Source organism: Chrysochloris asiatica, unplaced genomic scaffold (genome assembly GCF_000296735.1).
Source record: "Chrysochloris asiatica unplaced genomic scaffold, ChrAsi1.0 scaffold00016, whole genome shotgun sequence".
Lineage (NCBI taxonomy): Eukaryota > Metazoa > Chordata > Mammalia > Afrosoricida > Chrysochloridae > Chrysochloris > Chrysochloris asiatica.
In genome coordinates, this window is record NW_006408534.1 from 31,046,531 (window position 1) to 31,073,210 (window position 26,680).

Genomic DNA, 26,680 nt, shown 5'->3' on the forward strand with positions numbered 1-26,680 from the left:
TTTTCTATTAATTCTGGTGTGAGATGATATTTCACTGTTGTTGTGGTTTTCATGTCATGGTTTGGCACTGTAGGAGAAGCATTGGTGTTCAAGGTCGGTTTTAACATGCAAGGTCAGCAGTTCAAACTTACCAACTGCTCCTCAGAGGCCCTATGTAGGGTCGTTTTGAATCCTAACCAATTCGATGTCACTTAACAATAAAAACAAATGGCTAATGATTGTAAACATTTCTTCAGTGTTTTTTGGCTGCCTGACTCCTCTATGGTGAAGTATCTGTTCATTTCCTGTCCTCATTTTATAACTGGTTTGTTTGCCTTTCTCTTATAGATGTGTTGTAGTTTTCTATAAATGTTAGAGATTAGTCTCTTGTCTGATTTATCGTTGAAAAAAATCTTTTTTCCAGTCTGTTGGCACCCTTTTTACTTTTTTGGCGAAATCTTTTAATGCACATAAGTGTCTAATTTTTCATAGGTCCCAGTCATCTATTTTGTCTCCTGCTCTTTGTATATTTTTAGTAATGTTTTATAGTGTTTTTATGCCTTGTTTGTCCCTATTTTTCCATTGATGATCTTTATAGTTCTAAGTTTTACATTTAGGTCTTTAATCCATGTTGAGTTTGTTTTAGTACATGGTGTAACATATGGGTCTTATTTCATTTTTCTACAAAGGAATTTCTAGTTTTGCCAGCACCATTTACTAAAGAGACTGTCTCTTCCCCATTTAATGTGCTTAATGCTTTGTGAAAGGTCAACTGATTGTATGTGGGTTGATTTATTACTGGGTTCTCAAGTCTGTTCCATTGATCTATGTATCTTTCTTTGAACCAGTACCTCACACTGTTTTGACCATTGTGATAGTGTAGTAAAATTTGAGATCAGGGAATGAGAGGCCTTGAACTTTGTGCTTTGGTCTTTTTCCTTTCCATATAAAATTAGCAATCATTTTTTCCATCTCTTAAAAAAGAATGATGTTGGGAATCTGGATTGGGATTGCATTACATCTATAAATTGCTTTGAGTAGTGCTGATGTTTTCACAATGTTAATTCTTCCTATCCATGAGTACTATTGGGAGTTTTTTAATTACCTGGACAATTTCTTCTTTTAAAAACAAAATTATTTTGCAAAATCTTTTTATACTGAATTACAACGTTATTGGAAGCTGATAGAAAGGCTACTTTTCCTTTAACTGCTACTTCATACTTAAAAGTATTGTTGATCTTGAAGAATAACAAGGAAGCTACAAGCCACCACATAACACAGATGAACCTTGAGGACATTATGTTGAATGAAATTAGTCAGTCACAAAAGGAGAAATACTGCAAAGGATGATTACTGTAAAAGACTAAGAAAAAGAACCCATACTAAAGGGATGGGGAGTCTTTGCTGGTTACCGGTATGTGGGGGTTGGAGTGAGGGGCAGGAGGGGAAGGTGGAGCATGGGGTAGGGAATAGACACAGGATAGTTTGGGTACTAGGGAGGGGGCAATACACAAGAAGAGGGAGGAGAATGGAAGAACAAAGTGGATAGGAAAACAATTAGGCAGGTTTGCATGGGCTAAGTGGGACAGAGATATATAATGATGTATGCACAACCTTGGAACAACAAGGCTCTGGGATACAGGGATTGAGACATGGTTGGAATGAGGAAAAGGGCAGACATAATGTTAAGATGCTTGGCTGTCTTTTGAATCTTGGTTTCCCTGGCATACCATTATAAAATAGACACTTGAGTTGGGAGAGAAAGGAATAGCCAGAAATATCACCATAGAAAGTTTGTAAGCCCATCTTCTGCTTATAACTGATTGGAATACCTAAAATGGGGCTACAATGTTCCCAATGAAGGAAGCTGCCTGTGGAGCCTCTGCACTACATAAGAACAGAGGTGGAATCCTGAACCACATCCAGAATCTTCTGAGGTGGGAAATTTCCACTTGAAAGGACAAGTAGACCAGCCTGGAATGGCTAGAAGAACAGAAGATACTTCTTGAAAGAGAGACCGACAGGAAAAATATAAAACAATAATGTAAGTTTGACTGATTACTACAAGAACAAGCAAGTTGTCCACCCAGAAGACATCAAGGCAAGTGGTCAGGTCCCCTCAGGGCAAACCCCTTCCAAGACTAAGACTCAATGGGAATATGTGCTGTGATTGGTGGCCACGTTAATCACCAATAAGGGGAAATGAGGGAAAGGCAGCAGTGAAGCTGTGAGCTAAGCCCTACTATGTTCAATAGACTCCTGTGAACCCGGGTGGAGACTTGGTTGGCCAGCAGTGTGGCAACACCTGGGGACTCTTCGGCCCAGAGACAGTGACATAGCTACAGAGGACTAGAGTGGAGAGTACCACATCCAGCTGATAAGAAGAGAGGGCATACTCATAAGAACACTCACACTTGCAGATAATACCCACTTGACCTGGCTTCAATGACTGGATGATCAAAGCTCAATCAGAAGAAGAAAGAAGAGCGAAAAAAGAGTAATATGATACTATTTGATGAACTTGACCTACACGTATGGATGCAGTAGCTCAAAAGAGGAAACAAATCTTTACAGCGAGGATCATTCCCACCCCCTCCATACACAGAGTAGACAGGGATAGGCAACTTGGACATTGGCTACCCCAAATGAGGAGCTACAAAGGCAAGAAGTGACTGGCTTACAAGATTTCAAGAGGGAGCCTAGATCCAGAGGGTACAGAAGAAGGTAGAATCTCCACTGAGTAGTGTCCAATTTGTCTGGGTGGGGTTAATGAAAGGAGATGTGAATAGGTACCATGTGGTACAATGGTGAATAATTGTTATCAGGACTGACTGTGAAGGTTAGAAATGTAAAGGTGGATGTTTTGTAGCAAAAGGAAGGGAGGGATTGACTTTGCAGTCTAGGAGCGGAGGTCCCTAGGACCATCAAGTGAGAAGAGCAGAGTGTGGGACACTACCCAAAGAAGCAGTGATGCCAGAGATGGAGGTAGAGATGATGACATGGAGAGATGGATCAGGGTTGTTTTATTAAGTGGAATTGAGTTGTTCCAACTCATAGTGATCTTGTATAGGTGTTTCAAGGAGTGGCTGGTGGGTTTAAAGTACTGACCTTTCACTTAACAGTCCAGTGCATATCCTACATGTTGCTGTTATTCTTAAGTATCATCAAGTCAATTCTCACTTATAGCCACCCTGTTTAAGGAGCAGCTGGTGGGCTTGAATTGTTGACCTTGTGTTTAGCAGCCCAGTACTTATCCTACACCAACATAGCACATCTCCCACCAAATAGGTGCTAAATGAATAGGTGAAATAAATAAGTAAATATTGACTTCTCCCCTTATCTTGCTTTCTCATATATATTCTTACCTTCTTGTAGTCTTGAGTCCATGTTATTGCCATTAAGATACAAGCTGATGAGAGATAAAAAAATCTTTGAATACAGAGAAATTGCACTGTAGAAGTGCTCTGGAAGGCATAAAGACCCTAATGATGAAAAAGAGTAAGTCCTTATTACTTTGATTTCAAGCAGTACATTCCAAGTATCAGAACAGGAAGGAGGAACACCTCTCCAAACAGAATAAAGAAAAGGGATCATTGACTTGACAGGCTTGGATCCCAGGCACTGTGGATTATCAGAAGACCTAGGTTTTTTGGCCCGTTTATGTACACTTGATTATATAACCCTAGGGAGTAACTCGGTGTGACTGGAAAGTGGGTAATCCTGGGGAAGGCACAGGCATTTAAATTTCCTTCTGAAGATTGTTGGTGTTCCGTGAAGGGCTTTATGTAGTGAAATGGTTGATCGTATTTATGCTTTGATTGTTCTTTCTTCAAAAGAGCAGGGGCCACAGTCCAGGGAAGATGAAACTAATTAAGAGTTTGGTGTAGAAGTCTAGTCAAAAAGTGATGAAGTAATCAAGCAGGCACTGAATCTTGCCTAGTAAATCCTGCCTGGAGTCCTGGTGTGGCGCTGTAAGGTAAGCACTGCACTCCTAACTGCAGGTCAGCAATTCAAACCCATCAGCTGCTCCTCAGAAACCCTATACAGGGTTGCTATGAATAGGAACAAACTTGATGATATTTAACTACAATAAATCCTGCATGGCACAGATAGCAAATGTTGTGAGACTTCAGACAAAGGCTTTGTCAATGTGGATTGAGGTGTTAGAAGACTTCATGGGGGAAGTGAGACTGCTGCTGGCTTGAAGGATGGCCGTGAAAGTCTGGACCCCAAAATAGTGCAAGAAAATAAGGAAGATACTGTCAATGGCATTTGGGTTTAAGGGGACAGTTTCTGTAAGGGCAGGAGTCCCGGCAGTGTAGTGGTTGTGTTCTGCTAATGGAAAAGTTGAACTGTTGTCTGTTCACAGCCACCCTGGAAGTAAGATGTAGCACTATGTTTCCATAACAGAGATAGCGTTGTAAGCCCTACAGTGTGAATTGATCTGTCCTATAAGGTCAGAATGTGTCAGCACTTACTGGATGGCAATGAGTTTCTGTAAGGCTAGGTTTCAGTTAGTATGGACATAGATTCAGAAGGATTTTCAAGGAACCCTCCATATAAGAATATGGATTTTGTTAGAATGTGCTGATTCTCAGATGGAAAGTGCATTTTCCTGCAGTCAGTTTTTTTTGGGGATCTTATCCTATGCGTTTTCCAACATCTGCTTGCCCCCTCCCCTTTTCCTGCGGTGAACTGTGGGGTACCTGGGACCCCAAGGATGGCATGTATGCATTCACCTCTTGCAGCCCTGAGCTGTTGGAAAGGCAGGGCCCTTTGTATGCTGAGGATTAATGAAGAGGTGAATGTGGATCACATGACTCTTGATTTGCCTCCCAGCAGGGAGCGCAGGAATGAGGGCAGCTGTGCTATTGTCTGGAGTGCAGCTACCATTGTTTGTCTTCCAGGGCAGGGGTGAACCTTGTCAGCACTGTAGATAAGTCAGCTCCAGCGGTCACAGGTACCTTCTCAATAGTGCCATCACACTGACTCTCTCCCCTTTACTAATCCTGGGCGTGTTCAGTTTCCCCCACACCTGCCTTGTGAAATTGCTCTGCCTGTGTCCACCAAGGTGAAGGATGATTACCTATGCAAGTGTACAGATTAAAGGAGATGTATGATCTGTGAAGTGTTAAGAAGCAAAGTTTCCTGGGAAATGGTGTGAGCTAGGTATTATTACCACTGAAACGCCCATGAAGAAACTGAGGCACAGAGAGTTGAAAGGACTTGCCCAAGGTCACAGAGCCAGTAATTATTTCAGTGAGAACTGGAAGCCAGGTACTCTCTGGACTTCAGTTATTCCTGTTTGATTTGGATGGGGCATTGGTATGGCTCCTTAGGGTAAGCACTCAAACTCAATGTCAGCTTGAATCACAGGTCAGCAGTTCAAACTCACCAGCCACTCTCAGAAACGCTATACAGGCTCCCTATGAGTCAGAACCAACTCAATGGCACTTAATAACAACAACATTATGTAGTAGGGTGTCATTTTCATGGTATTTTTAGCAGAAGCCTGTCTCAAAAAAAAAATAAAATAACTTTCTCAAATGCCATTAGATGAGTGGGAGCTAAAAAGTTCCTGTAAAAATTCTATTAGCTTTTAATTCCCTTTTTCCATGAGCTTTTTGAAGGCGCCCCGCCCCGATATCATCATAAATTAAGCTCTTAGAGAATCACTGAAGGGCTGAAATAGGCATTTAGGCATTGAGAGTTTTAAGTTCAAAGATACCTCAGTCCCAGACTGAGTGACTGGCACCAAAGAAGTCCCTGGTTGGTGCAGACATACAAGTGCTGACTTCTAGTGGAAAGACTGGTAATTTGAACCCACCCAGAGGAGCCTTGGAAGATAGGCCTGATGATCCACTTCCAGAAGGCCATGCACACACAGGCTTTAAAGCCCTACAGAAGAGCTTTACTCTGCACACATGAAGTCCTCATGAATTGGAATCAACTCGATCGTAGCTAACAACAAGGGTCAAAGCAGAAACTAGATTCCTGATTTCTTGTGTCTTACCCCAGAGTGCTTTGCCTCCATAACTGACCTTACTGCATGAGTGAGATCTCTGTAGATCATACAACATAGGCCAACTAATAACTACCTCTTAATGATTCTGGAGACCGAAGGATACTGGGGATTCTAGAGGTGGTTTGTAGGACTCAGGTGATATTTGCCATGTAAGATCCAGTATGATTTTTGTGTAGAATTAAGCAGTTGTTTGCACAATGTGCTGGACCATATCAGAACCCTTGGAAATGTCGATTGTCCTCTTAAATGGATCCTGGCACCATTTCTTACTCCTAGACACCACAGACCTTACACTTTTGTAACATTCATTTATAACCAACAGTTTAGGTTGGCTTTGCCTACTCACCAAGGGGAAATCATATTTGCTGGAGGTCAAATTGATGCCAAGTTCAGTAACTGGAAACTTTATAGTGCGTTTTGTAGGCTTTCCTAACACCCACAAATGGAACTATGATTCTCATTTTATGTATCAGGAAGCCTAAGTCCTTACGTTTCCACTGTCCTGGGACTAAAACTTCCAAAGGTTGGGCTCTAGGCTCCTTGCAGAGATATTAGATTAGGTTCTGTCACCATATGCTGCTTCTGTTAATAGTTCCATGCCTCAGTTTCCCCATCTGTGAGTAATGGAACTGCGTGTTCTTCGTTGCCCTTGAGTACAGTGGCTAGAGCAAGAGGTGGAGATGTCATTCTGACATGGTTCCTACCTATTGCTGTGAACATAGGGCTAGTCACTTCTCTGTGCCTGTCTCTAGTTCCTCATCTATAAGATGTGGACAAGAGTACCATTTTCATTAGATTTATATGAAAACTCTGTGAAATAACCAAATAATGTGATTAGCACAGTGCCTGGCCCACAATCCATTCTCAACAAATAGTGTATACTTTACTGTCAGCATCGTCGGCTCCTTGATGACTGACAGGCTTGGTCTCTATTGTGTCTTTCAGCTGGTCCCCTTCTGGGCTTCTATAATGGTTCTCCAGTGTGAGAAGTCATGTGTTGGGATAGAAGACACCCACCTGTGAGCTAGGAGAACTGAGCTTTTTCCATCTACCTGCTGGGTGGCATTAGACAAGTTTGGTCCCTTGGCTAGGCATCAGGTATCTCCTGAATAAAAGCAGTAATGATAATCATCATAATAATTGGCACTTCCTTTGGGCTTTAGACCTGAAACTACATGTGATGGTATATCAACCTCTAGGGACTCAAGTTTCTCCTCTGAACCTTGGGCTTCTCTAGAGCAGTCGGAGACCTTTAGTCTAGAAGACCATGATACTCCATGATTAAAGAAATGCCAGGATTAGTTTCTTCAGAGAATGGGCTAATACTTTTGCTTTCTTGTTGCATTTTATTTTCCTGTATTGATATGTGAGTGTGATTGAAAATCGATTTCTGGTTTCAGGTTAATAGCAAAATCCTTATCCCTTGGCCCGAGAATCTTAGGAAGGTAGATTGTTAAGGAAAGAAAACCAAAACAGGCTTTGAATGCTGCTTACTTCGTCTTCCGACCCTAGGGGTCAAAGGGAAGGATCGGTAGCCTAAAAGGCTTATTGGGTTGGGTGCCGCCTACTCAATTTTTGCTCCTAGCGACCCCTTGTCACAGAGTAGAGGAATCCCATAGTGGCTTATTGGCACTAATCTTTATGGAGGAGTCCAGGTAGCACTGTAGGATAATCACCGCACTGCTACCCATAAGATAGGCAGTTCAAACCCACCAGCTATCCCTAGGGAGAAAGATGAGGTTTTATCAGGAGGGATCAGTGTCTAGAAAAGGACATCATGTTTGGTAAAATGGCGGGTCAACAAAAAAAAAGAAAGAGCCCCAATGAGATGGATTGGCACAGTGGCAGCAGCAGTGGGTTTAAGTGTAATAACAATTGTGAGGGTGGACGCAGGACCAGGTAGTGTTTCTTTCTGTTGTGCATAGGGTCACAGTGAGTCGGAACTGACTCAATGGCACCTAATAAGAACACCAATAAAGATTTACAGCCTTGCAAACCGCACACAGGACCGCTATGGGTTGGATGGACTCAATGGCAGTAGTTTGGGAGTTCTGGAGGTGTGTGTTTTCCTTAATCTTTATGGAAGCAGATCACCAGGTGTTTTTCCCACAGAGCCAACACCTCCAGCCCCTCAACCCCCAGACAGACTTGGTGCCTGCTAAGAGTGGAGAAAGGCCAGGCCTGGTCCCAGTGATACCCTGGGCCCTGGGGAGACTGGTCCTTGTATTCCTTTCAGTGGACAGCAAATTCTCCAATGAATTGCCTCTGCTTTCCTCACTGGTTGTCCATCCAGTTGCCTTGGACTGCCTAAACAGAGAGCCATAGCCTCTTCACTTTTGGAGTGAAGTCCTGATGTGGCACTGTGGGTTAATGCATCAGACTGCAAAGCTGTTTGAACTGCAAGATCGGTGGTTCAAACTCCTCGGAAACCCTACACAGGGTCACTATGGGTTGGAATAGACTTGACAGCACTTAACAAAAACAACAACAACTAATTATTAGAACAGTTGGGCATTCCAGGGTTAGGCTGCCAGGCTCAAAAAGCCCTCATATTCTTATAGCAAGGAGGGGAGTGATTAACTTTTTAGTCTAAGGGCGGAGGTCCCTAGGACCATCAAGGGAGAAGAGCAGAGAGTGGGACCCTACCCAGAGAAGAAATGATGCCTGAAATGGAGCCAGAGATGATGATGTGGAGCGATGGAGCAGCTGGAGACTTTACATCAAGAGAGGGAGAGCGACTGTGTGCTGAAAACCTGGGGGGTACGGGGGAAGGATTGCATGGAGGGGATTGTAACCATGGCAATGAGACGATATATGATAGAATGAATGTAAAACTAATGTTCTCCCATGTAAACTATCACATAATTCACAGTAAAACATTTAAGAAAAATAAATAAATAAATAAATAGGAGGGGAAAAAAAAAAAGCCCTCACATTCTATTTTTTAAAATATTTTGCTAAAATTAGTTACACCCTTACGTCTCACTGCCTTTATAATCTTTATAAAGCCCAACTGCTTTATAATCAAGTTGCATCAGCCTGCATCAACTAATTTAGGAGACAATCTGGTGAACAAAGAGAGGCAGCATTGTTATAGAGTGTGGAGTGGAAGGCGGGGATTGTTTGGAAGAGTTCCGCCTACCAACACAACTGGACATAAAAATAACTGACCCCATGTGACGGGGTGAGGATCATGCGTAGAATGACCATATGTCCTTGTGCACCTGGGACAGTCCTAGTTTATGCCTATTGTCCCAGAGGTATTGTTAATAGGGTACCCTTTCACTCTCAATATTTGAATGATAAATTACTTGGTCACCCTAATTATATGTGGCCCCGTATGTTGAAGTGACTAGCAGGGACTTTTAATACATGTATTAGGTCCCTCCAGTTTATCTAAATTCATGAAAACCCATGTGCATCAGAGTAGACTTGTGGTCCATAGGCTTTTCAATACTGACTTTTCAAAAAGAGGCACTTCTGGGTCCATTCTTCAGCCAGCTTTACTGTTTACTTTACCTGAAGACTCCAATAGAGGTTTCCTATGGATAACATGGACTCCTGGTGTGGCGCTGTAGGATCAGCTCTGGACTGCAAACCCAAGGTTGGCAGTTCAAACCTATCAGCTGCTCTTTACAGCATTTTACAACAAAAACAATGTGTTTTGTAAGAATCCTGCACGTGCACTTTGATAGCACAAAGCTGGCTGTGGGTTAGTACTGCTGTACTCTCATGGGTAAGTCATTTTCCAGCATAGTGCAGTTTAGAAGTGAAATCTGGAACCAGAGTGCCAAGTAGACAACAGTTGAGATCCTTTCTCATCAACCACTAGTTCTTTGACCTTTAGGAAATTATTTAGGCTTTCTCAAGTATAAATTAGGAATAATCATCCAGACCTCACAGAGTTTGGTATAATTACTAAGTCATCTATGTAAAGCAGTTAGTTTATTTCCTGACACATAGTAAACTGTCAGCAAGTAGTGACTGCCATTATCTGTGTCTTCATTATTATTAGTCCATCACTATTATTATTTTGATTCTCATCTCTCCATCTGTGAAGTGCCGAGTTCTGTCCTCCTCCTGATGACTTCATGAGGCTGAGATCAGGCAGCCTTCACAGAAGCCTTGAATCCCTGGGGAACCCCGCACCCACCCCAGGAAGTGCACTGTCAGTGCCGGGAACGTGGGCAGAGAATCACTTGTCTGCCAGCCCAGCTGATCCATCACTGTGGGACATGGAAGAGTTCCCAAGACATCATCCCTTCTACCCACCCTGATGATTCTCTCATCATGGATCCTCCCTTTGTTCCCTCCCTGCCCAGCCTACTCCCTCCTCCCACAAATGGTACAATGTAAATAGCAAGGCCAGGATGTCATTTGCTGGTGTTCTGGCTGATGCTGGTGGGCTGCCATCCAAGTGAAGCTGGAGACCAAATTTCTGGTCCACAATATTTCCTGCCTGGAGAATTTCCTTTTCTCCACCTTTTGAATAAAGATGTCATCTGTTCCCAATGTACTTGCTTTATTATTTTTCGTCTTCTCTCCACTCTTTTATCTCTTTCCCTACTTTGCCCTATCTATCTTTCTTTCTTTCTTTTCCCACTGTTTTTGGTAGCTGATTTAAGAGGAAGTATTGCAGCTACTCCTCGGAAACCCTATACAGGGTCGCTATGGGTTGGGGTCGACTCTATGGCACTTAACAACGACAGTATTGCATAGGGCTGTACTGCATATTGAGGAGTCCCTGGGTGGTGCAAAGAGTTAACATAGTAAGCTGCTAACTAAAAGGTTAGCAGTTCAACTCACTCAGAGGTGTCTTGGAAAAAAAGTTCTGACAATCTATTAAAAAAAAAAAAAATCAGCTATTAAATACTCCACGGTGCACAGTTCTACGTTGACACATATTTGGTCACCATAAGTCAGAATCGACTCAACAGCAACTAGTTTATTACATGTGGTTAAGAACAGAGGTTCTAGCCAGGCTGCCTCAATCTAAATCTTGGCTCTACCATTCAGTAGCTGAATATTGAAATGATCTAACTACTCTGTGCCTTGGTTTCCCTTTTGTATAAAGGGGGTAATAGTAATTCTTTTCTTTAGTGATTTCTGTTAAGTTTTATTGAGTTCCTAGATGCACAATGCTAAACAAAGCCTGGCACACAGAAGTTCCTGGAATGTTAAGTAGTTTTATTATCTACTCCTGGAGCCTGGTAGCACAGTGGTGAAGCTCTCAGCTGCTAACTGGATGGTCAGATATTCAAATCTGCCAGCTGCTGTGTGGGAGAAAGGTGACAATGTACTTCCGTAAAGATTTGTTGTTGTTGTAAGTGCCACTGAGTCTGATCAAACTCATAGTGAACGTGTATAGGGTTTCTGAGGAGCAGTTAGTGGGTTTGAACCATGACCTGGCGATTCAAACTGACCTGTGGTCCAAAGCTTATTGAATAGCGCTACACCAGGACAGCCTTGTAAACCTTATTTGTTGGTTGGTCGTGTGCCATCAAGTTGGTTCTGACTCATAGCGAGGTTGTAAATCTTTATGGAAGCAGAAAGCTTCATCTTTCTACTGCAGAGGGACTGGTAGTTTTGAACTATTGACCTTGAGGTTAGCAGGCCATCTTCTAACATACTGTGCTATCAAGAATTGACTTAATGGTACTGGGTTTGATTTTCTTCTTAAAGTTAGTCAATGCCCTTGCTGCTATGGGAAAGAAATCATGTTGAGTTTTTCTGATTCAGAGTGTAGGCTCTGCTCTTCGTAAACTGCGGGAGTTTGCACAAGACTCTCCCACTTTGGACTCTTGATTCTTTATCTGCACTGTTGTTCTGGAGACTGGGAATGAGGTCTTTTAGGTCTTTTAGCCTCTTATGATCTCTATTGCCTTCACTTGGGTTTGCTTCCTGTCTTGCCCTCCCACTTCCAGAACCATTTAAAAGTAGAAGACACACAGCTGCTCTGAGCTATTCTTCAGCCCCTTCACTGAAGTGGGTGGGGGTGAGAATACATAACATCATGCAAGTATGCAGCGATTTAAGTCAAGAGACCTAATTCCAGTTCTGGTTTTGCTGTGAGATCCTGGATAAGTCAATTCCATCCCTGATTCCACCTTCTCTATTTTTAAAATTGGAAAATGATCCTTCTGCTTTATACCTCTTTTTAAATGGCCAAAGAAGACATTATATTGGGCAGTCCTTTATTGTCTGTCTAGTGATTGTTTCTTGAGGTCTTAATCTCCTCCAGGCATGAAGGAGAAGGACTCCATGGAAATAGCTCTGACTGTAGACAACTGCTTGAGATAAAAGTAAATTAGTGTTGGTCTTATGCGAGATTATGCTGTTTGTGGTGATCTGATATAAGTTTTAAGTTTTTTCTTCTGCTTGATCTCTGTTCTCCCTAACAGACATTTGGCCCATGGGTGACTCAAACAGTAAACCACCAGCTATCACTTCAAAAAGCTTGAACTCCTCTCAAAGATATACTTACTTTTGTTGCTGTATGTTTGTTTGGGTGGTGGGGGACTGATTTATAGAAGCAGGGCAGATCCTTGCCACACCATTAGCTGTAGGACCTTGAGCGAGCCAGTTGCTTTTAAGTCTGTTATGATGTGGTGCTTTAGGATAGCACTCGACCACAAGGTCTGTTTGAACCTCAAAGTCGGCAGTTCAAACCCACCATTCGCTCCTTGGAAACCCTATAAGGGTAGCTATGAGTCGGAACATACTTGGTACTTAACAGCAACAACAACATGATCTTATTTATAAAATGGTGTGGGGAGTGAAGGATGATTGCTGTTGTCGTTGTTAAGTGATGTCAAGTCAGTTCCAACTAATAGCAACCCTGAATAGGGTTTCCTAGGAGTGGCTGGTGGGTTTGAACCATCAACCTTGTGATTCAGCTTGTCTTTGTGGTCCAGTGCTTATCCTACAGTGTCACAGAGTGAGGGATGGATTAGGATCCATGATATCCAAATGCTAGTCCATCAACTAGAGTCAGGCTGAGCAACTTCAAAATTCTACCAGAAGCTTTTTAACAATACATGTTATTGTTGTTGTTAAGTGTTATTGAATTGGTTCCAACTCAGAGCAACTCTATTATAGGGTTTCTGAGGAGTACCTGGTGAGTTTGAATCATCAACCCTGTGGTTCAAACCAACCTTGTAGTCCAGTGGACTTCAAAAAATAGGTGGGAAATTTTCAGTTTCTTTTCATTCCCTTTTTCTATGAACTTTTTGAAGCCCCGTCGTGTAAGATTCTTGGTCCCTACTCTGGGTTAGAACTATACTTTTTGCTAGCTTCCCAAGATGCTCAGCCAGTTTAGGGGAACCATGGGGTTGGGACTGCTCTCTGAGGGTTTACCCATTCAGCTGGTTTATGTGCCCTGCCTGCTCCTAGTATACATTAGCAGGTTTAAAGTATTGTTCCAATAATCTTTTTGAACCGATTGTTCAATTTATCAGGTGACTGACAGCTTCGATGATATGCATTTGGAGTTGGGGAACTTTTGTAAGCATCTGTAAATAAGTAACATAGACAAAATGGAGAGGAAAGGATTCTAGAAAGCAGCTTAGCATCATAGTCTGGAGGATATTCAGCTTTCTACTGAGCTGTCTTTTATTTTGCTTTATGATAGAAGACAGAAGTAGTCTTACTGGGTGCAGTCCAGTGAATCATATTCCAATAGTCCAATCATGATACTGAAAAATGTCTTATTATTTTGAGAGACTTTAAGAAAGAAAGTGATGTGGATGTGTTAGCTTCTCCTGATAACCTGGTCCCTTCAATAACTTCTCTTCTGTTTCCAGATCCTCTTTTGACACGTTTGGCTTCTCAGTCATAGCTAAGAGGTAAGAGACCTTTTCTTGTCCCAGGATCCTTATTTCCAAATATACTGTCTTGATTGTTTAAATGTCATATCCATGCAAAACAACCCCTGTATTCAGAGCACCCACCCTGTATTCAGAGTTATTTCCTGTAGGTTGTACTCTTTAGTGTGAAATGGAATTTATGTGTGCCTGCCTGGTGTGACACTGTGAGTTAATGCTCTAGACTGCAAAGCCATTTACACTGCAAGGTCAGCGGTTTTAAACTCACCAGCTCCTCCTCAAAAACTTTATACAGTGTTGCTATGGGTCAGAACTGACTTGACAGCACTTAACACACACACACACACAACAGGATTCCTTGGTGTGATGCTGTAGAATCAGCACTAGTCTTTGATTCACAAGGTTAGTAGTTCAAACACTCCAGCTGCTTCTCGGAAACTCTATACAGGGTTGCTATGAGATGGATCTGACTCAAAAACATTTAATAACAACAGCAACAACCGGAACTCTTGGTGTGATGCTGTAGGATCAGCACTGGACTGTGAACCTCAAGGTCAACAGATCCAACCCAACAGCTGCTCCTCGGAAACCCTATACAGGGACGCTGTGAGTTGGAACTTACTTTATGGTACTTAACAAAAACAACACCCTGAGTCCGAAATCTGTGTGTTACACTGTAGGATAAGCACTGGTTGGTGGTTCAAACCCACCAACCGCTCCTTGGAAACCTATGCAGACTCACTATGAGTCAGAACTGACTTTAACAACAACAAACCGGGAGTCCAGAAGACACAAACTTCTCTTCCCTGTTGCCATCATAAGCTAGCTTCCCTAAATACAGGACCTGATCCACAAATGTTGGGTTAGAAATCACTTTCTCATCAGGCCAAGGACTGTTCAAAGTTGCTGTGTTTTCTCTATCATTTCCTACCCCCCCACACACACTTCCTGTTTTTTCTTCCTCTTTCTCCACCCCCACCCCATCTCTCCAGCTATATCCCTTGTTGTCTGAGAACCGGAACAAAGCACCAAGCATTGATAATCATGATTTCCTGACGTGCCCTCTCACTGCTTGGAGCCTGGTCCAGTGCCAGCCTCTGGGCACGTGAGTGCAGGCTGGGAGCAGAGCAGGAAGCTGTGGCCTTTACAGCCCCTCTGTCTAAAAGAGGGTCAAATAAGAATAATCCTTCATGTCTACACTAAACACTGGAAATATAAGATAATTTGTAATGTTTTGGCCTAATAATTATAGTACTATTTAGATGGAAAAAACATAGATTTCAGCATTAGACAAACATGGGTTCTTTCAGGTTTTACACTGTATTTGTTTCATGACTCTTATAGAGATCATTTTAGCTCTCTGTAGCTTGGTTTCATAACTCTTGGGAGACAGAGTTAAAAGTACCTCACAAGGAATTTTTTAGGACAAAACAGAAATACGTATCTGTAAAAAGTTGCATGGTATGTTTGGCAGATAGTATTTGCTTAATAAATGTAAGTGCCCTTCTCTTTTTCTATGGTTTGGTTGTCTGCACGGAGAAGTGACTGTTCAAATGCATGGTAGCCTGGAAAAAGAACACATAATAAATGATGCCCATGGGAGGAGAGTTCATGTCTGTTACTGAGTTTCTCTAAAACATGAAGAGAGAAACAGAGAGAAAGAAACTAAGCCCCCACCCTGTCTGGGTGCACACATGCCTATCACTAAAGTACAAAGTCCACCTCTGTGCTCGTGGGTCATGGTGTTCCATAAAAATATTTTTCTAATGGAAAACAGAGAGAACCATCCCAACCACATGCCTGAGGTAGACTGTTTTACTAATTTAGTTCCCAGGGGCAAAACTGAAAAACAAAACAAAACAGTCCACCATCAATCTGGAAAAAGTGCCACCTCCCTTTCTGAAAACCTGGTTTAAAAAAAAAAAAATTCACATTCAGAGTCACTTATTTGACAAATCAACTTGACCATGTGGCTGCTTTATAAAAAAAATTCCAAAGGACAGAGAATCAGAAACGTGTTCTAATCTGGCTTTTTCTCCCAAATGGCTGAGTCCTTGAATGAGACTGTTTTCTATTCTGAACCTCAATTTCTCCCACGACAAAATAAAAGAACTAGATGTTGTTTCAAAGATTTTCCCATCCTTTGTAATCTGTGATTCTGTGACTCTTACTGCCCTCCTTAGCAAATATTGTTACTAGAAGGGAACAGGAAATAGCCTCTCATGATAACACGCCTTGCATTCCCTTTTAGCAGGTTATCACTCACTAAGAACGGAGAAGCTACAGGGATCCACAGACCACAGTCCTGATTTGGGAAGCCATACATTCCTTGACCAGATATCTACTCAGCTGCTTCATCCCATCAGCCTGGACTAGTGAACTTGAATCACAAGAGATATTTCCAGGTAAGGAACAACTGACTTTGGTTACAGCAAATAGTCCAATGATTACCAATATCTCTGGTGCATGGAATATGTAATGTGCATGCATATAGATTAAAGTATTAAGGATGACAATTTCACCAAATGAATCTTTAAATTATTATTAGAAGGTATGCCTCTTAATACTACATACATGTAAAGAGAAAAGAAAGGACGCAATTAATAATCAACATGCATGTCAATGTAGTTGTAATTTTGAAGCATTTAAAGTCTCTGGTGTTCTAAAACTGCATTCTTTGTAGGATCTCTTGCTATTTAGTGTCTTTCGGGTGGTAAGGCATAAAATAAAGTAGCTCAGAACTACAAGCAGTGGGAGAGCAGATTAGAGCTATGCTGTTGTTTCTTGCAGAATCCATTTTGAGATTAAGGGTAATCAAAATTCCTTTCTGCCCATCCTAACCAACCCAGATTTACATGATCTGGGATGAAGTTCTTATGTAGCCATGAAACCAACAACTTGTTCCTATAGTCAGTTCTGACTCATAGTGACCTTAAACAACAAATTAGAACTATGGAGTAGCGTTTACAAGGTGTCCTCTAATGGAATTAGACTGCCACCGTTTTTCTCCTGAAGAGTGACTGGTGGGCCTGAATCATTGACCTTTCAGTTAATGCCAGTGCTTAACCACTGAGCTACCAGGGATTCATTTCAGTAGTCATGCTGAGATGGAATTTAGGTCTCGTATCAGAGGCCTCGCTGACACACCACTTGCTATCGTATTTTAGAAACAAATTCACTGCATCAACCTATCATCCAAGAGTCCCTCCAGGGCACTAACTTCAGCTCACCATTCCCACTGTGTTCATCCCTTACCACTGACACTTTGGTTCTCTCTTACTACCTCTCCTCTCTCATTTCCTCCTAAACAGTTGTGAACATGTTTCTTTTTATGTGCAAGGATAGAGGCTTATCTCCTTGAACTTCTTCAGTGGACTGAGTTCTCTCTGTCTCTCTGATACATAAGAACTGTAAGGTTTCAGCTCTCTGGACTCTGTTATATTATCATATCTTCTTAAAGCAGACCAGAGCCCTTGCACATACAAGACCTTGAGACACAAAAGAGACGCAGATACACTGAGATGGCCGTGCACCTGTTACTTTCTCAGGTTGCTGGAGTTGCCTTTTACTGTCCTTTGTCTTTTTAAAGCTTTTATTTGTCATCTCGATATCTTGGGTTACTGTGAAATCTAAAGCCAGAAGTGTTTCATAAAGCTGAACAGAGTGCACGGTGTAGGAACAGATAATTTCTAAGGTATTTTCCAGTTTTGAGTTTCTAGTATCATTTTATCTTGAACTTATTTCTTATACCAGATTCCCACACTTTGAGAAATGGATTTGTTTTTTTGTTGCCTTCTTTTATGCCTCTTGTGCTTTCTTTTCCTAAAGTGGTCCTAGAGTTATAGCATAATTCAGAGAAGGAGACTAGCTCTTAGAATTCGACAAGCCTGACTTCAAATCTCAGCTCTGCTATTTATTTGTTAAGTGTTTTCAGCTAGATCAGTTTAATTTCTGAGCCTCCCTTTGTGCTTGTGTAAGAAGACGGTGACACCTTATATTATAGACATGTTTTTGTTGTTAGATGGTGTCGAGTAAGTTTCAACTCATAGAAGCCCTGTGTACAACAGAACAAAATGCTTCTTGGTCCTACACCATCCTCACAGTCTTTCCTATGTTGGAGCCTATTGTTGCAGATAGTCAGCACATCTTTTTAAGGGTCTTCCTCTTTTTTGCTGACCTTCAAGTTTACCAAGCATGATGTCTTTCTTCAGGGACTGGGCCCTGAAAGTATATGAGACAGTCTTGCCATCCTCATGTCTAAAGTGTGTGCTAGGCATACTTCTTCCGAGACAGACTTGATTGTTTTTCTGACAGTCAGTGGCATATTTGGAATCTTAGTGTGGTACTGTACGATAAGCATTAGACTGCTGACCACAAGGCCGACAGTTCAAACCCACCAACTGCTCCTTGGAAACCCTATACAGGTTCACTATGAGTTGAAACCTACTTGACAGCATTTGGCAACAGCTGTAACAATGGTGTATTTGCAATTCTTCACCAACACCATAATTCAAAGGCATCAGTGATTTTTGGTCCTCCTTATTCATTGTCCAGCTTTTGCATGCATATAAGGTGATTGAAAATACCATGACTTGGGTAAGACACACCTTAGTGTTCAAAGTGACATCTTTGTCTTTGACCACTTTAAAGTAGTCTTTTATAGCGGATATGCCCAATTCATTATGCCATTTGATTTCTTGACTCCTGCTTCCATAGGAGTTCATTGTAGATCGATGTAAGATGAAATCACTGAAAATTTCAGTCCTTTCTTTTTCTCATGCTGTTGCTCAGTCGTTGTTCCAGTTAGGATTTTTAAATGCTGTATGTAGTAGTCTTTGATCTTCATCAGTTAGCGCTTCAAGGTGGATAGTAAATGAGAAAATGCATATAGCATAGTTCCTTGTTTGTAGTTGGTATTGTTGCTAAGTGCCATCAAGTCGATTCTGACCCATAGTGACTCTTTATAGAGTTTCCAAGGTGCGGCTGGTGAGCTTGAGCCACCAGCCCTACAATTCAAACTGACTTTGCAATCCAACACATTAACCCCCAGCAACACACCAGGACTCCTTACTTATAGTACTAACCAACAAGTATAAACTCCATTGCCTTCCCAGCCCTATTCATTGTTGTTAAGTGCCATCAAGTAGGTTCTGACTCATAGAGACCCTGCAGAGGGTTTCTGAGGAGAGACTGGTGAGTTTAAACCACCAACCTTGTGGTATCTTACACCAACCTGTGCTTATCTTACAGTGCTGCTACATAAATGTATGGTCGGTTCCATATTTGTGTTCCATTTGAACCTTGTGCTAAAATTTAGGAACCAGTCAAACTCATGACCTTGCAACCAGTTAAAGAAAAGAGAAACTATTAACTGACTGTTGCTTGCAGAGCTTCTTCAGTAGCAGCCTGCCCTCACCTGGGCTTTGCCAGATTGCCTGACCTCTTCGGTCCAGATCTTTGGAAGACATGCTCTACTATATCCCAGGACTCTCCTGACACTTGAAGTGTAAGCTGAGAACTTACTCCTTCCAAACACTTTTTTTTCACATGATGCTAGCATACTTTTGGGGTCTAAAAGAGTATCCTGACAGTTGGGTCAGTTGATTCAGAGACAGTCACCCTGGTCTTGCACTTAGTAGGAGAGTCAGGTGTCAAACAGACTCATCCAGGGCCATGACACTGACTTTCTTCATTGTCTGTTAGCTCATGTGGGTATTCATTCTTCTAATCATCTGTTCATTTAATAGATAGATATCTTTTGAGTTCATACTTGGTGACAGGTGCCATAGGTAATGCTAGGGGTACAGAACCAAACAAAACCAAGTTCCTGTTCTCATGGAGCTTCATTTACAGTGGAGTAGGATATCATCAACAAATAAACAAATATGCATATATTTGTTTGGCAGCAATAAGGAAAAACTAACGTAGAGCAGAGAGATGAAGTTTTAGAAATGGCATAACAATTTTATATAGAATACCAGGGCAGGCCCCTCTGCGCAGGACCTGAATAAAGTCAGGAACTGAAGTCAGAGGAAATGGTCAGAACAAAATCTCTGAAACAAAAGAAATATGCTTACACTTCAAGCAACTATAAATGGCCAATTTAAGCAGAAGAGAAGACATAATGTCCATCTTTATCTATTATGCTGTTTTTTGCCTTAAAGTTAATTTTATCAGAGATTAGTACTGCTACTCCTGTTTGTTTTTTATTGCAATTAGCTTGGTATATATTTTTTTCCATCCTTTGACTTTTAATCTGTTTTTGTCTCTGTGTGTGAGATATGTCTCTTGCAGACAGCATATTGAAGGATCTTGTTTTCTTATCCATTCTGCCACCCTCCGTCTCTTAACTGATGCATATTAATCCATTTACATTCAGTGTAATTATCGGCAGGTATGGATTAATTGCTGCCATTATGTTTGTTTGTTTTTGTGGCGATGCTGCTTTCTTTGTTCTGTGTGTCTTCCTTTGTAGAGTTCATGCTTTTTGTGTTCTTTCTTGTGAGTTTCCTCATAGTTTTAATGTTTTCATTTGCTTCTTGGATTTTCATTCTCCTTGGTATGTTGTGAAGTGTTATTTTTCTTTGAGGTTGTTTTATAGTCCATTAACTTTTCTCTCCATTTAGTGCAGTCTATTTTATCCTGTATTCGACCTGACCTTCTCACTATCTCCTACGTGTTTACCTTCTTTTACATTGTAATTGTTTTGATCATAGACTGACCTCCCAGATTCTCTGAGTTTGTTCTTATAGTTTTGTTCTGTTCTCAACTCTTCCTTCTGTCGACTTAATTCTGGGAGGTATTGCCACATATGTCAATTTCTGGTTGTTGTCTGTTCTTGTTGGTTCTCAGTCCACAGAACTCCCTTTAGTGTGTTTTGTAGTGCAGGGTTGGCTTTGGCAAAATACCTTAGCTTCGGTTTATCCTAGTAATGGTTTGATTACACCATTATATTTGATGGATAGCTTTGCTGGATGAAGGATTCTTGGTTGGTAATTTTTTCTTTTCATGGTTTTATATATGTCTTCCTATTGCCTTCTTGCTTGCATGGTTTCTGCTGAGAGATCCGAGCTTAATCTGATTTGCTTGCCTTTGTATGTGACACTTTTGTTTTCCCTGGCTGCTTTCAGAAGTGTCTCCTTATCTTTGATTTTAGAGAGCTTGACTATGATATTTCTTTGTAATTTTCTTTTGGGGTCTGTCCTTCCTGGGGTACGTTGAGCTTCTTGAATGTTTATCTTTTCACTTTTCAGGATGTTAGAGAAATTTTCTTCCAGTAGTTCTTCAACTATTTCCTCTGTGGACTTGTGTGATTCTTCTTGTTCTGGAATGCCGATAAGTCTTAAGTTATTCCTCTTCATGTTGTCCAACATAAATCTTAGGCATTCTTCAGTAAGCAGAAGAGAAGAGGGGAAGAATGGGAGGAGGTGAGGTCATAGAAGGACTGGAGTTAATAATGTGAGGCCTCATAGACCATTATAAGCACTCTGACTTTTCATTTTCTTTTTGGCATTTCCTGAGATTCTTCTTCCGTTCCTTAGTCTCTCTCAAAGCACCTCAAATATCCTATCCCTAAAGCATCACTAATAACAGAATGGATGCTCTTGTAAATAGATAATTAGCCACTCATTTGAAAATCTTTATTGAGTACTAAGCACTGGGGATCTGAGGATGTATTAATACTTCCCCACTCTTCAAGAGCTCATAGTCCAGTCCTGGTTCAAGACTACTTGGGCAAGTTGTCCATATCTGGTCATCAGGGAGCCAGGTGGCTACAGTGGAAATTTCCCCTGGCTGCATCCCACAGGTCATGTCTACCAAATCTTTTGGAATTTGCTCACATAATGGTGGTGGTGGTTATATGCCGTGGAGTCGGTTCCGACTCATAGCGATCTTGTACAGGGTTTCCGAGGCTGTAAATCTTTATGGGAGCAGAAATATAATAGACTACTATTAAGTCGTGAATTCAGGCTAGAGGTGAATTGGATCAACCCATTAAGCAAACATTTGATTGCCTATTTTCTGTCAGCATTACTACTAGGTATAGGGGACAAGTGGGGAACTAGATTCAACCTCTCACCTCAAGTTATTTGCAATTTAACTGGAGAGTCATGCTATTCATTATGAGTAGACAGCACTCATTTATCAAATATTGTGGTAAGAATGGGCTTAAGGGTACTGTTAACCCAGACAGAGAGTTAGAGGAGCATAGAACCAGGTAAGCTCCATAAAGAGGTACTGTCTTCACTCAACCCTAGAAATGAGGAGTAGTTAGGCTGGTGGAGAGAAGGAGGATATGAAGGTTCAAGGAATGATGTTAGTGACTTTCTAGCAGTGAAAATACATCAATAGTGGCGGTAGCGAGAGAATGTTGCCCCTTAGAGGAGCTGTGTACTGCCATTCATTGTGACTGAGGTATGGACCATCAGGTGAGGAGAGTCTGAGAAACTTAAGATAGTCATTTAAAGAAGCAGGCTGAAAGTACTAATGAAGGGCCTCGGATATCAGGTCAAAGGTTTGAGTCTTTCCTGAGGAGAGTTCAGATCTGTTAACAGTTTTTAAACAAAGATTCCTGACGTGATAAGATATGAGCTTTATAAATCAAAGAGCCTTGTTTCATTTAAAATGCTAATTTTAGATCTACTTCTTTTGATACTATGTGATTGTAATTTTTTCACCTGCAAAATAGGTTAACATAGATCAACTGAATAAAGCAGCTATCAATAGTGATGAGTACAATTGACCTTTGCATTACCAAGTGCCCTTGTTGTTAAGTGCCATCAAGTCAATTCCATTTCATAGCATTTCTGTGGCTGTAAATCTTTGTGGAAGCAGAAAGCCTCATCTTTCTCCCAAGATGAATTCTAAATGTCAACATGTTTCTTGCATAGCCTTGCTACATGAATGAAACTTTTGCTGGGAAATGGATCGGACAGAGTATGTGGCAGAAAAACGCATATTATTCTGCTAGAAATTATGGGACTTAAGTAAGTCTTGTTACATTTTGTTCTAGTCCTGAAGTGAAAAGATAATATCCATCTCCTAATACTCTTCCTTTTAATAATAAAATTATAAGTTCTCTTAGAAATGTAGTATTTGAGCACCTGCCATGTGTCAGATACTGTGCTAGCCTTTGGGAAATCAAGATAAATAAGCATGGTAAGCCCCATCAACAAATTTCTGTACAAGAGACAAAGATAGAGTAGCCAACAGACTGAGGAATGGATAGTGGGGTCAGAGCCCTGGAATGAACAAAGTGTTGTAGGCACCTAGGCAGGAGCATACTTTCTGCTGAGGGAAGTTAGAGAAGACTTCTTGTCAGGGCTGGGTTCTCTAGAGAAGTAAAACCAGTGAAGTTTATATACAACAGTAAATCAAAAAAGTATTGCTACTAGGCTTCCAGTTTATTCGTCGTTGTTGTTAAGCGCTGTCACATTGGTTCTGACTCATAGCAATCCTGTGCAGTGTTTCTGAGTCTTTAAATCTTTGCAGGAGCCAAAAAAAAAAACCTCATCTTTTTTCTTGCTTAGAGGCTGACGGGTTAGAACCACAGACCTTGTGGTTTGCAGTCCAGTGTTTATTGTATGCATTTATTCCAAACAAAACATGCTTATTATGTTTCTGTGATCAGTGGATGGCTGCAAACAAGTTTTTTTTAAGAACTTAATTATCTTTGTATCATTGAGGAGCCTTCCAAAACAATGTTCAGTCAAAACAGTGGCTTCCAACGGGATCTGCTAAATTCAAGGCAGAGAGGCTCAGAAGGTGATGGTATGGTGGCTGTTGTTTGAGATTTTAAAGGGGTAATCTTGACAGGATTTCTCAAAGGACACAAAACAACAACAGGAGCATATTAGGAAGATGTTTATAAAACGGTGAAAACTGCATTGATGAAAAAAGACCAGGAGACCAAGGCACCGTTTCCATCACAGCAGTGCACCTTCTCATTCTTCAAGGATAGCAAGAACTGTCAAATGGGAATTTCATTGGGAAACCTGTCCCATCTCCCCTACAACTCTGATCTTGCCACTTTGGATTTATTTTTATTTTCAAAGCTCAAATAACATTTAAAAGGAAGATGATTTATGTCTCTCAAGGATTACAAAATTGCCATTTTGACATGGTGTAAATTGAAGAACATGGAAATTTGTGGAGCAGGGTTAGAGAAATGGCAACACTTCCTTCGAAGTATTCGTGTGTTGAGAAACAATAGCTTCACATTTTAATATTTTGTTTAATAAAGGTTTATAACAATGATTTTTACTTCCCTCATATGGATAGATAGATAGATAGATAGATAGATAGATAGATAGATAGATAGAAAGATAATTTTAACTCAAGAACATGGCTTATACTGTTATAGAGACTGGCAAGTCCCAAGTCCATAGATCAGATGTCAGGCTGAAGGGGTTGTTGTTGTTATTTTCTGTGGAGTCGGTTCCAACTCATAGTGACCCTATACAGGGTTTCTGAGGTTGTACATCTTTACAGGAGCAGAAAGCCTCATCTTTCTCCCGTGGAGCAGCTGGTGGTTTCGAACTGCTAACCATAAGATTAGCAGCCCAATTTGTAACCACTATGCCACCAGAGTAGATGAATCCAAAATCTATAGTTCAGATGTCAAGCTTTAATTATGCAGGCTGATTCTAAGGTTGGCAGGTAAGACAGCAGGCTGCTGACTCACAGGCTGTGGAAGATAACGAATTCCAAATTTGGCAGGTAATATAGCAGACCATTGACTCAAGTCCAAAGAATGAGCAGTCATATGACAAGCCAGATCAAGCAAAAAGCTAGAGAGTATTACCAGAACATCCTTGTGTATTTGATGCAAGCCATACCCTGAAGAAAACTTCCTTTTAACTGCTTGGTTGCTCACAGCACATCTCATCACGGGGAATGGCTATATCATTACATAACTGCCAAACTGTATCATAACTGCTAAACCACTGAGAAACATAGCTCAACCAAGTTGACACACAACCTTAACCATCACAGCTTCCAATAGGAGCCATATGGAGTGGGTTTTGAGGGATGAGTAGGAGTTGGGAACTGGGAGAGACATTCCTGGCTTAGAACAGCATTTTATATAAATAAGTACCAACACTCACTTCCCTGTAAGGCTGTGGGCAGGAAATAGCCAAAGTGATCATCATGCACAGATAATGCCTTAATTCTGCTTTTTAAAAATCCATTTATAGCCACCTCCTCATCCTCCCACCTTGTTCCTAACAGTGACTAAAAAGAAGCAAATTGACTAAATTGATCTCTTCTCTGACCCCATGGAGGAGTTAATGAGCAGAAAAGGAGAAGGGAGACCAAGAAAAGAAAGAGAAAGCTGAGGAGGAGGAAGAACCAGCATTTCTGTCATTCAGAAACGTGTATAACAACAAAAATTTCAACATAGCTCTCTGGTGATGACATTAGGCTTTACTTAGAGTTGGGTCTGTGCCTTAAACTAGAAGGGGTTTTTAAACTATATGTGTCCTTCTGCCTTCCTCTTGAAAAGTGTGTATAAATTATATGGAATTTGTTCTGGAATCTAACACAGAACCTGGTGCAGACAACTTTTAATAATACTTGTTGGCTGGAAGATGCTTAAATGGGTTGTAGCTGACCCTGTTGACCTACATACTTCTTCAAATGTGCCAAGATATTATGCCATGGCAGTTCATATTCACAAGCACACTAGGAGATAGTACCTGTGCCAATTTATAGAAGATGAAACTGAAGATCAGAGAGATGAAGTAGTTTGTCCAATTTCCACAGCTATTAGATAGTTAGGATTCAAACCCTTTTCTTATTTTCCCCACCTATTGAACATGTTGTGTGTCACATTCTATAAATAGGTAGAGCTTCTATAATTCAAGGAGGAAATTTTTCAGGTAAGAATTGTCCTTGGACCTGGCTTCACCTAGAGTTCCAAGATACACAAGTGCCCACTGTAAGTAAAGGACATATATGCCTTCCTAACAATTGAATTATTGCCACCCCCCTCCCCCAAAAAAAATGTGTAGTATGCCCCAACTCTTTCCTGGTAATAATCACAGTTGAGAATACATTTTTATTTTAATGAAACAATATTAGCATGATATATGTTTTAAGTATCAATCTCTTTTGAGACATTAAAAGGCAGATTAAGCAGGCAAGCTGAGATGGGGAGAGATGTTTGCCAAGACACATAGAAACTGCTAAGGAACTGAGGAACAGAAACTGAGAAATGAGGACCTTCACCCAGAGCTAACAGAATGCTTTCCCCTAGAATTCAGATGTCTAGCCGGCTAAACTGTGAGAAAATACATTTCTGTTTGTTAAGGCCACTTGCTTTTGGTATTTCTTTTATAGCAGCACTAGATAATGAAAATAAGGAGCTCTGGTAGTGTGTTGTTGTTGTTATGTACCGTGGGGTTGGTTCCGGCTCATAGCGACCCTGTAGGGGGTTTCTGAGGCTGTAAATCTTTACGGGAGCAGAAAGCATCATCTTTCTCCCATGGAACAGCTGGTAGTTTCGAACTGCTGACCTTGCGGCTTGCAGCCCGATTCGTAACCACTACACTACATTGGTTACAAATCTGGCTGCAAACCTCACAGTCAGCAGTTCAAAACTACCAGCTGTTCCGCAGGAGAAAGATGAGGCTTTCTGCTCCCGTAAAGATTTATAGCCTCGGAAACCCCACACAGGGTCGCTATGAGTCGGAACCAACTCCATGGCACATAACAACAGATAATGGAAATATGCTTAAAAGTCTTCTCAGGACCCACTCAATGCCTACAACCTCTCTCATGTTGTGCTGCAAATATCTGCTCACATGCCTTCAGGGATGAGGAACTTACTGCCTTGCCAAACAGCTGGTTT

General features: G+C 41.2%; 1 protein-coding gene across 1 annotated transcript in view; it reads left to right on the forward strand.

The window, feature by feature from the left end:
- The first annotated feature begins 16,077 nt into the window (after window positions 1-16,077).
- Window positions 16,078-26,680, forward strand: part of LOC102819946 (protein FAM49A-like) — a 107,549-nt gene continuing 96,946 nt past the window's right edge. The window contains exon 1 of the mRNA XM_006835269.1: window positions 16,078-16,232. The gene's annotated coding sequence lies outside the window, so the exon portion shown is untranslated. The remainder of the gene's footprint in view (window positions 16,233-26,680) is intronic.